The sequence below is a fragment of the Belonocnema kinseyi genome, chromosome 5, assembly GCF_010883055.1.
Source record: "Belonocnema kinseyi isolate 2016_QV_RU_SX_M_011 chromosome 5, B_treatae_v1, whole genome shotgun sequence".
Classification (NCBI taxonomy): Eukaryota; Metazoa; Arthropoda; class Insecta; order Hymenoptera; family Cynipidae; genus Belonocnema; species Belonocnema kinseyi.
This window is the reverse complement of record NC_046661.1, coordinates 75638591-75648606: the sequence shown is the minus strand read 5'-3', so window position 1 is coordinate 75648606 and position 10016 is coordinate 75638591. Positions and strand designations below refer to the sequence as shown.

The window sequence follows — 10016 nt, the reverse complement described above, 5'->3', positions numbered from 1 at the left end:
ACTATTCACCTGCTAATAGCAACATTTATTTACTATTCCGAATCTTTCTACTTTCCAAATTTTTCCTCTCCGTATTTTTACTTATTCCTAATTGTTCACCCTCCTAATTTTAACGTTTCCAAATGTTTACCCATTCCGCTTCTTTGGTTTCCGAATAAATACTATTCAGAGTCTTGGATTTCTGATTTATTCCTTTTTCCGAATTTTTGGTATTCCTAAGTTTTACCATTATGTATTATAACCCATTCTGAAATTTTACCTTTCTTAAATTTTATCCGTTCCGAAAAATGAACGGGCCCCAATGCGATATCCTAGCGGACCTCACTAACGGAACGGTTACGCAATTTTGTGAACTTAAAGTGACCACATACTAACACTGATATCTACTGCGTCCGCTGGGCGTATTTAATTTTCATCTTTTTTATATTTATTCACGATTTTACATAAAACTTAAAACTTATTTGATTATTTTACAAATTTAGATTTATTTATACGTATTCATTCAAGCGTTAAAAATGAAGAACAACTAACTGGTTGCGGAAACCCAAGGTGCAATATTATGTTGAGTAATCCGATACCCTAGCGGATCTCATTAACAGAACGGTCATGCTATTCTGCTTCCTTAAAATGATAATATAGTGAAGATTCCGTTTACTAGGCACGCTAGGGCCTAGTAAATCCATATCCATAGTTTTTCACATTTCTTTTCAATTTTATATAAAATTTAACACTCTTTTAATAATTTCACACAGTTATAGTTATGTATTTTTATTTAGTGATATGTTGAAAATTGAAAATTAAACATTCTGTACGGTCACCCGATATGCAACATTGCACAAAGGAGTAATTTAATACCCGAGTGAATCTTATTAAGGGAGAGGATGCGGTTTGTTTGTTGAACACGCTAGAGCATATTCCCATACTTTTTAAAATTTATTTACAATTTCACACAGAAATAAACACTCGTTTGATCTTCTTACACGTTTTTATCTATTTGAATTGATTGAAATGTAAAAAGTTTCCAATTAAAAGCTGTAAGTGGCAGTCCGGTGTATAATATTGGGCATCGGGTTTCTGCCCACTGCTTCACAATTTTAATTTTTGAACACATGATCAAAGACAAATAAATGAATGTGCACTTGAGTAAAAATGTGTAAGATTATAAAAAGAGTTTTGTTCTCTATGTGGGATTTTGAATAAATGTGAAAAAGTATGAGAATATACCCTAGCGGTCGAATAGACGCTTTTTGTTTAAACCTTGATTAATTTTTCAATTTTTTGATTGAGAATTCATCTTGTAGCTAGGAAATTTATTATTTTGTTAACAAATCAATAATTTCGTTAGTACATATTTTTTTAAACTTATCTTTTCTGGTAAAAAGATCAGAGTTTAATCTTTTTTTTCTCGAAAAACGTGTCTTCTTTGGTAAAAGAATCACAGTTCTGGTTTAAAAATTTAACGATTTGTAAAAATTCGGCTTTGTGTCAAGAAAGTTCAAAATTTTATATGGAACTTTTTGCGTCTTTGTTTGTCCAAAATTTAATATCCTTGGTTGAAAATTCATCTAGTTGGATGTATATTTTACTTCTTTGTTGAATATACATTTTACGAAAGTGAAAACTAATCTGCTTGAGTTTACAATTAATGAATTTTGTTGAAAATGTTTCTTTTATGGTAGAAAATTTATGAATTTTGTTAAATACAACTTGTTTAGTTTGCATTTGTTGGAAGTTTTTCTTTTCGGTTGCAAATACCAATATTTGTTTAAAAATTCATTTTTTGTTGACAATTTGTTTGTTTTAACTGAAAAATCTATTATTCCTTTTTTGGTCAAAAAAATTTGATTAAAAAACTGAACGATATGCTTGGAAATGTATTCAAACTTAATTTTATAAGTTAAAAATTTTGAAGTATTTTGTTCAAAAATCTTAGCTTTTTTTGTTGATATTTATTTCTTTTTTACTAAAAATGTAACTATTCCATTTATGTTTGTTAATGGATCGGTTTTTGTTGAAACTTCAACTATTTTGTTTCAAATGCAACTGTTTTGTTGGAAATGTATCTTCTTTGGTGGTTGAAAATTATATTATTTTTGTATACAATTTAACTATTTAGTTGAAAATTAACTTTTCGATTGAATATTTATATTATGGGATTGAGAATTTAATTAATTTAGTGAAAATTTGTCTATTTTTTATTCCAATTGTTTCTAATTTGGAATTCGAATCTTTTTTTATTGAAATATTAGCTACTAAATTTTCCGTTGAGAACTTATCTTTTTTATCGAAAATGGAAGTCATTGTCTGAAATTTGAACTTATTTGATAACAACTAATTTTTTAAAATTCTTTATCATATTTAAAAATAAATTTCTTTATTTAAAAATTAATCTTGTTTATTTGAAAATCTTAATATTTTATCAGAAATGGCTATTTTTTCGTTTAAATAGGAACTATTTGATTTAAAATACATTTTTTTAAATAAAAGATTTAACTTTTTGGTTGAAAATCTAATTACTTTTTAACAAATCTATTTTCTTTGTTAACATTTATTTTTCAAACTGAAAATTTAACTACACTATTTTTGGCTATAAATCTATTTTTTGGTCAAACTTTGAACTATATTATTGAATTTTTCTTTAGTGAAAATTTAACCTATTTATTTTTTATGAAAATTTTTCTGTGTTAGTTGAATCTAACTATTTTCTCCAAAAAATGTTTTTTTTTGTTGAAAATAAATTTTTTAAACTGATGTTTAAACTGTTTCATATTTGGTTGAAAATTTATCTTTTTTAGTTGAAAAGTTAACTACCGTCTGGTTTTGTAAAAAATAATATTATTGGTTGTAAATAAATATTTTTTTGTTGAAAGTTCAACTATTTTGTTTAAATTTTTTTTTAAAATGTGCATGTTGAACTCTTTGGACAATTTTTTTTTTATTATTTATAATTCATCTGTTACGTACAACAGTTCTGGGTTGAAAATTCATTTAAATTTCATTTGAATGTGAACTGAGATTACAGCAAATTCCATATTTCGGGGGATCAACCCCCCCCCCCCCCCCCCCCCCCCCAACTAAGTATTTTTATCATTTATTTCCCTTTTGCCCCAATCTTTGCCTATACACAAATACAAGCCTGGCTACGCCGCTGATTTGCTTGAAAATAATCTGCTTTGATGAAAATTTAACAACTAAGTTTTCAAACTTCTCCTTCTTCAGTTGAAATTTCTAGTGTCTTGTTGAAAATTCGCCTTTTGGGTTAAATTGTTAATCTTTTGTCAAAATTTGTTTTTCTTTTATGACTAAAAAATGTTTCTTGATCTAAAATTCAACAATTTTATTCAAAATTTCTCCTGTTCATTTAAAAATTCAAGTGTTCTGTTAGAAATTCGCCCTTTTGTTTTGAAAATTAAACTATTGGTTAAAAATTCATATTTTTCTTTTTAAAGTAAAACTGTTTTGCAGAAAATTCAACAATTTATTTGAAGTTTTGTCTCTTTACTTGACAAAATTTTCTTCGTTAAAAATTTAACACTTTTAGTAGAAATTTCATCGTTTTCGATTAAAAATGCAATTGTTTGCTTAAATATTAAATTGTTTTTGGTTAAGGATTCAACTATTTGGCCGAAAATTCGTTGAAATGTGTGTTTTTTTCAGTCAATTTAGGTGAGGCAAAGTTTTCCCGCTAGAGAATTATATCTATGGAGACCACATTTCTCACCCTGGCGCATCGTTCAACCTCACATTTTCACCTGGGAATATTTAACGAAAAGTAAAATTAGTTTTAAATGATTACTGACCTTTCGGGAGATCTAAAAACAGATTTTTAAAATACTCAAAATTTAAAAAAATTATTTGTCTTATTTCTAACTGAAATTTGGAAGCGGATACATTAAATTATCAATTTTCTCACATTTTTAATTTTTATCAGTTCAAAATCTTATTTTTCTCGAAAATGAGGCAAAATATTAATAGCAGTTCAACGTTGAACATTTTTTAGCATCCTGAGGTCTATCAAATTGTACCTTTCCAGATTTTCATATTGTTTAATTGAATGAATTTTCCCAAAAATATAGAAAAAAATTATGAAAATCGACTTAAAGAACATTTTCTTGAAAGAAATGTAATATTTTAATTTCAAAAAATCATGTTCCATGAGATTATTGCTGCTCCTGAGCATCGAAGTGAAGAAAAATGGGCTTTAATATCTAAAATTGAAGAAATATAATTTTTATTGATACAGAATCTTATTTTTCTTGAAAATTATGCAAATTCTAAATATCAGTTCATAGTCCAACATTTTTCAGCTTCCTGAGGTCTATTTAATTTTACCCTTTCGAGATGTATCTCTTGTGTTTTTTAACAAAAATTTTCGACGAAATATTAAAAATATATTAAAGTGACTAAAATAGCATTTAATTTGACGAACATTAATATTTATTTTTAAAAATATTTGTTCTTTTTTAGTTGATTATCAATATTAAAACTCGCCCCCATCCTGAAATATATAAAATAATACTCTCACCTATGTGGTTACAAATTCGAATGTTTGGTTAAGAATATTAATATTTGTTTTTCAATTTTATTGAAAATTTCATTTTTTCAGGTTGAAAATTCAACTATTTGGTTGAGAATTCTTCTATTTTGGTGAAAAATTTAATTATTTATTTGAAAATAAACTTTTCTGTTCACAATTCTACTTTTTTATTGAAAATTCATCACTCTATGTAGCAAATTAATTTTTTAAGAAAAATTAAACTTCTTAAGTTTAAAAATCAACTTATACTTTCGTTTGAAAATATTCCTATTTTTTGAAATGGTCATTATTTTGTTAAGAATTATCTTATACATTTTTGGTCGGCAATTCATATGTTGTATTGAAAATCCGTTCTTTTGAGTTTAAAATTCAACAGTTTTGGCATAAAACTCAAATTTTTTGAATATAATTGTACTATTTTGTTTTAAATTATCTATTCCGCTAAAAAATCTACTATTTCGGTGAAAAATTCAGTTATTTCGTTGAAAATTAACTATTCTGTTGAAAGTTTCTATTTTTGCGTTTGAAAATTCAACTGTTTGATTGAAAATTTATCACTTGAGGTTAAAAATTAAACTTTTTGTTTGAAATTTCGTGTGTGTGACTGAAAAATTCAAAAATTTGGTAGAGTATTAAACTATTTGGATAAAAATTAACTTTTCTGTTGAAAATTCAATAATTTTGCAAAAAGGTCATTCTGTTTTAATGAAAATTAAACAATTTTGTTGAAAATTAATTTTTTTGATAGAAAATTAAACTATTTTGATAGAAAGCTCAATTATTCAGTTGAAAAATTTATATTTTTTGGTTAAAAATCAAACTCTTTTGTATCAAATTTGTCTGTTTTTCTTTTACTTGAAAATTCAAACATTATTACATAAAATTGTACGACTTCGTTGAAAGTTAACCTATGTGGTTAAAACTTCATTTATTTTAGTAGGAAATTCAATTCATTGTTCAAAGATTAAAATCTTTGCAGAAAATTTATATTCGCGGATTGAAAATCTAACTCTTGTGTAGAAAATACAGCTTTTCTGTTAAAAAATTCAAAAATTCTGTAGAATATTCAACTATTGTGTTGAAAATTACCTTTTTTTATTAATTGTTGATCTTTTCTGGTCTAAAAGTCTACAAGTCTATTTTTAGTTTAAATTTCACCTCCTTTGGTTACAATTTTTTATTATTTGGTAGAAAAGTTAACAAATTTGTTAAAAATTCATCCTTTTTCAATGAAAATCAACTATTTCGTTGAAAATTTGTCTTTTTGTGTTAGAAGTTCAACTAAACTGGTAGAACTGTTTGAGTGCAAATTAAATTTTTTGTAGAAAATTCGACTGCTTTATAGAAATATCGTCTTTTTGGCTGGAAAATTTAACAATTTTTGTTAAAATAAGTTAAATTTTTGGTAAAAAATTGGTATTTTTGATTTGTGAATTCAATTTTTTGGTTCAAGATTATCTATTTTTTGGTTAAAAAGTCAATTTATTTTTTTTAAGTGTGTGTCTTGACCAAAAAATTTAACAATTTCAAACGAAATTCTACTATTTGGTTAAAAATGAATCTTTTTCATTGAAAATGCATATTTCCGAGTTGAAAATTTTTTTGTAGAAAATTCATTTTCTTTTGCTTGTTTAGGAATTAATCTCTTTTGCCTGACGAGTTGACTATTTTGTTGGAAATTCCTCTTTAAACAAAAAGTTATTCACAGACTCAGATGTTGAAATAATAAATTATTTATAGTTAAAAAATGGTTAAAAAGAAATAGTTAAGCTCGATTTAAATAAATTGAATAGTCAATTGCAATAATAACAAAATTGAAAAAAACACATGCAGCAGGAATCGATCCCTCACTTTCCGCTTACAAACTCGGAGCATTATCGCCTGATCTAACCGGGAATTGAAAGACTGTCCCATCGCGTTTGATGTATGACTGAAAAAAATTCCGAAGGGTGTCGTTTTCCCTCGTAAACTGATACATATCTCGTGTACCAAGTGGTTGAATAAACAAAATGCATTCCTTTTTTGTACAATTTTTTCACCCTTTTTTTAGTAGTTTCCCCAACCATATTGTTCATCGACTTCTTAAATCGTTATGCACACCCCTCAGATGTTTCCCCTCTGCAAAGAGGGCGGTGAAGAATAAAGGGGTTGGGAAAGTAGGAAGGGTCAAGAGGCAAATATTAGTGGGAAAACGGGGTTGTTGAGTTGGCTCGCGACGAAAGCTACTTAAGTACCCCGGCCTTCCCCAAAATCCAACTCCCTCTCGCCCTCATCCCTATTGCGCCAAGTCCTCAGACAACCGCCTGCACAATTCAACCCCAACGAAGTTACGACCTTCCCATCTACACTCGGGGGTTAAAGCTCCCACACGGATCAGAGATTTTAGGATAGCCAGACGAAAGGGAAGAGGGAAAAGGGAGAGAAAAAGTGGGGGGAAATTGAGGGTAGAAAAGGAGGTTTCAGACTTCGAAACTTTTGTACTGTTCCCTTCTTTTCCGCTTTTTTGAAGAATTCCTTTTTTTTCTTCAGTTTTAAGAAACTCTCCCTTTTTCTCGAAACTGAATTAATGGAACCGGAAATAAGCAAATTCAACGGTTTCGGATAGGAAATGCTTCTTTTTGGATTAAAAATTCGTTATTATAATTTTTTTCAGAAAAGTCATCCTTCTTAGTTCAGAATTACCTTTCTTATAAGTTTATCCTTTTGGCTCGAAAATTCAACTATTTTCTTTTTGTTTGAAAATCTAACCATTTGATTGAAAATTTATCTTGCGGTCTTAAATCTTCCTGTTTCATCAAAATCATCTTTTTTAGCCGAAAATTTATTCTACTTTTAGTCTTATTTCTTGCTTGGAAACTATAATCTATTTTTGAAAATTCTATTCTTGATTTATAATTAATCTCTTTTGGGTAAAAAAGTACTATTTTGTCCAAAAATTAAATTATTTTGTTGAAATTTCGAATACTTTGTCAAAAAGCTTTTTTGTGTGGAAAATGCATCTTTTATAATTAAAAATTCATTTTTGTTGCCTGAAAATTCACTTTTTTTAAGTTTAAGTGTTTTCTGAGTAATTCATCTTCTTTCTGAAAAATTAAACTATTTGATTAAAATTTTAAATATTTGTCTAGGAACTAAAGTATTTTGATTAAAATTCTTCTTCTAAGCTTGAAATCTGTACTATGTGGTTGAAAATAAACTTTTTTGTTAATTTGATTATTTTTTTGAAAATTTATCTCTTTGGATAGAAATTTCATTCTTTTGGCTGAAAATGCAACTGTTTGACTAAATTACACACTTATCTATTTTATGTGAAGAGTTAAACATTTTGTTAAAAATATTTTTTTTCGTTTATATTTTCATGTTTGGCTAAAAAATGTAACAAATTCTTTGACTTTTTTTTTAACTGAAAATCTAATTGTTTTAGTTGTTGTAAAATCTTCTATTTGAGTTAAATTTAGCTGCTTTTGATTTTTCAAACTTTTTTTGGTTCAAGAATCAACTACTTTTTTAGAAGTTGAAATAGCCTGTTTAGATTTCATTTTTCTGGTTAAAGATTTATGTCTTTGGTTTAGAGTTTTGAAGTTTCATATTTGGTTCATAACTGCAACAAATTTGGGGAACTTTTTTTTGTAGTTGAAAATTCGTTTCTTTGGTTGAGCATTCATGAGCTTGGTTCAACTCAAGTCTTTTTTATTATTTTAAATCTGTTTTGATCAAAAATTCAACTATTTGGGTGAAAATTGAATCTTTTTGCTGAAAATTATTGTTTTTGTTAAATATTCATATTTTTAGTTGAAAATTAAATTATTTGTTGAAAAATGATCTTTTATTATCGAAACTTCATCGCTTCGGCTAAAAATGCAACTTTTTGTATAAACATTAATCTATTTTTGTTGAGGTTTGAGCAATTTTGAGTAATTAGGAATTCTCATAAAGCCTTTTATATTGAATTTAGTATGCCACTTTCATTACTTTTATTAAAAAGAATTTATTCCCCTATTTTCTCCTATTTTCTTTAAAAATTACCCTATTTTCCATATTTTGATAAAATTTTAGGCACTTAAGTTTGGGTTTTGGACTGCAATTGGATGGGGAGAGATCGATAAGTAGAAGGGTGTGGAAAACTAGCGAATTGCGCTAATGTGAACTAATTACCAACCGAAGAGAAGTTAAAAGTGTGGACAAACCGCCACCGCTGCTGGCGATCCTCCTAGAATTTAAGTTCGCCACCGTAAAGCTTTTGGGTGGCGTGGCTCGTTTAAAACTGGTCGCCGATACTTAAAGCGAGACCTCCGTGTCGCAAACAGCTTTCAACTAGTAAATTTCCTCGGTTGTAACTTCCTAGAGCACTAATTGGCGAAAATTGGGATTTAAAATGCGAAAAAGTAAGAAATTTTAGATTAAATTTAAAAAGTCTGTTGCACTGAAATCAGCCAAGTCTTCACTATTATTATTATTGTCTATTTTCGTCATTTGTATGGGTGTTTGGCAAGGGGAGAGGAAAACTGCAGAAAACCACCTCCCGAGTTCAACATGGTTTTCGACAGTCAAGAGTTTGAAGTAATTGAATGCACGCAATTATTTTCGGTATCAAACCTTCCACATGACACACGTTAAAACGCAGCGAATCTCTTGGATTCAGTTGTTTTACAAAAAATTTATCTTTGGCTTTCAATGAAATTTTTGTTTGAAAAATCTTTATGTGTTAAAAATTCGTCATTTTTGTTGAAAAATTTCTTTCGTTTTGTTAAAATTAAATTTTTTTAATAAAACTTCAACCTCTCTTTTTTTATTGAAAAATGATCTTTTCTACTTGTAAATTGAATTATTTATTTGAAAATTCATGTATTATGTTGCAAATGCATCGTTTTCCTGTTTTTAATATTCATTTATTTTTATAGAAATTTCATATTTTTCTATTAAAATTTCAACCGTTACATTTTGTGTTGAAAATTCATCCTCACAGGTTGAAAATAAAACTGTTTGGTTGGAAATGCAACCATTTGGTTGAAAATTCTGTTTGTTCAGTTGAAATATCATCTATTATATTTTTTGTTAAAAATGCATCATTTTGTTGATTACAACTATTTTGTTAGAAAACTAAATTGTCTTCTAAAAAATGTGTATTTTCACTTAATAATTTAACTATTAGGTTAAAAAATTGTCTTTTTCCTTATCAAATTGATTGAAAATTCACGTTTTTTGGTAGAAAAGTTTTTTGAAGGAAATTCATTTTTTGTAGTTTGAAATTGAAATGTTTTCTAAAAAATCGTCTTCTTGGTGTGAAAATTCAACTCTTTTTTTTTTAATTGTACTGCTTGTGATCGAGTTTAAATCTTTTTTTCTTGAAAACTTCGACTATTTTGTTTAAAATTAATATTATTATTATTATTACACCATTAAGCCATTTCCCTTTCGGGGTAGGCGTGGCTCACTCGGCAGGGGAAAGGAGTAGTGTGTGGATGGGATAGAGATTTTT

At 27.6% G+C, this 10016-nt stretch overlaps 1 protein-coding gene across 1 annotated transcript in view; it reads left to right on the top strand.

Moving 5' to 3' along the window:
- The window catches only part of LOC117172305 (transcriptional-regulating factor 1), a 640201-nt gene that overhangs the window by 201610 nt on the left and 428575 nt on the right, over positions 1 to 10016 (top strand). The gene's annotated exons all lie outside the window — the stretch shown is intronic.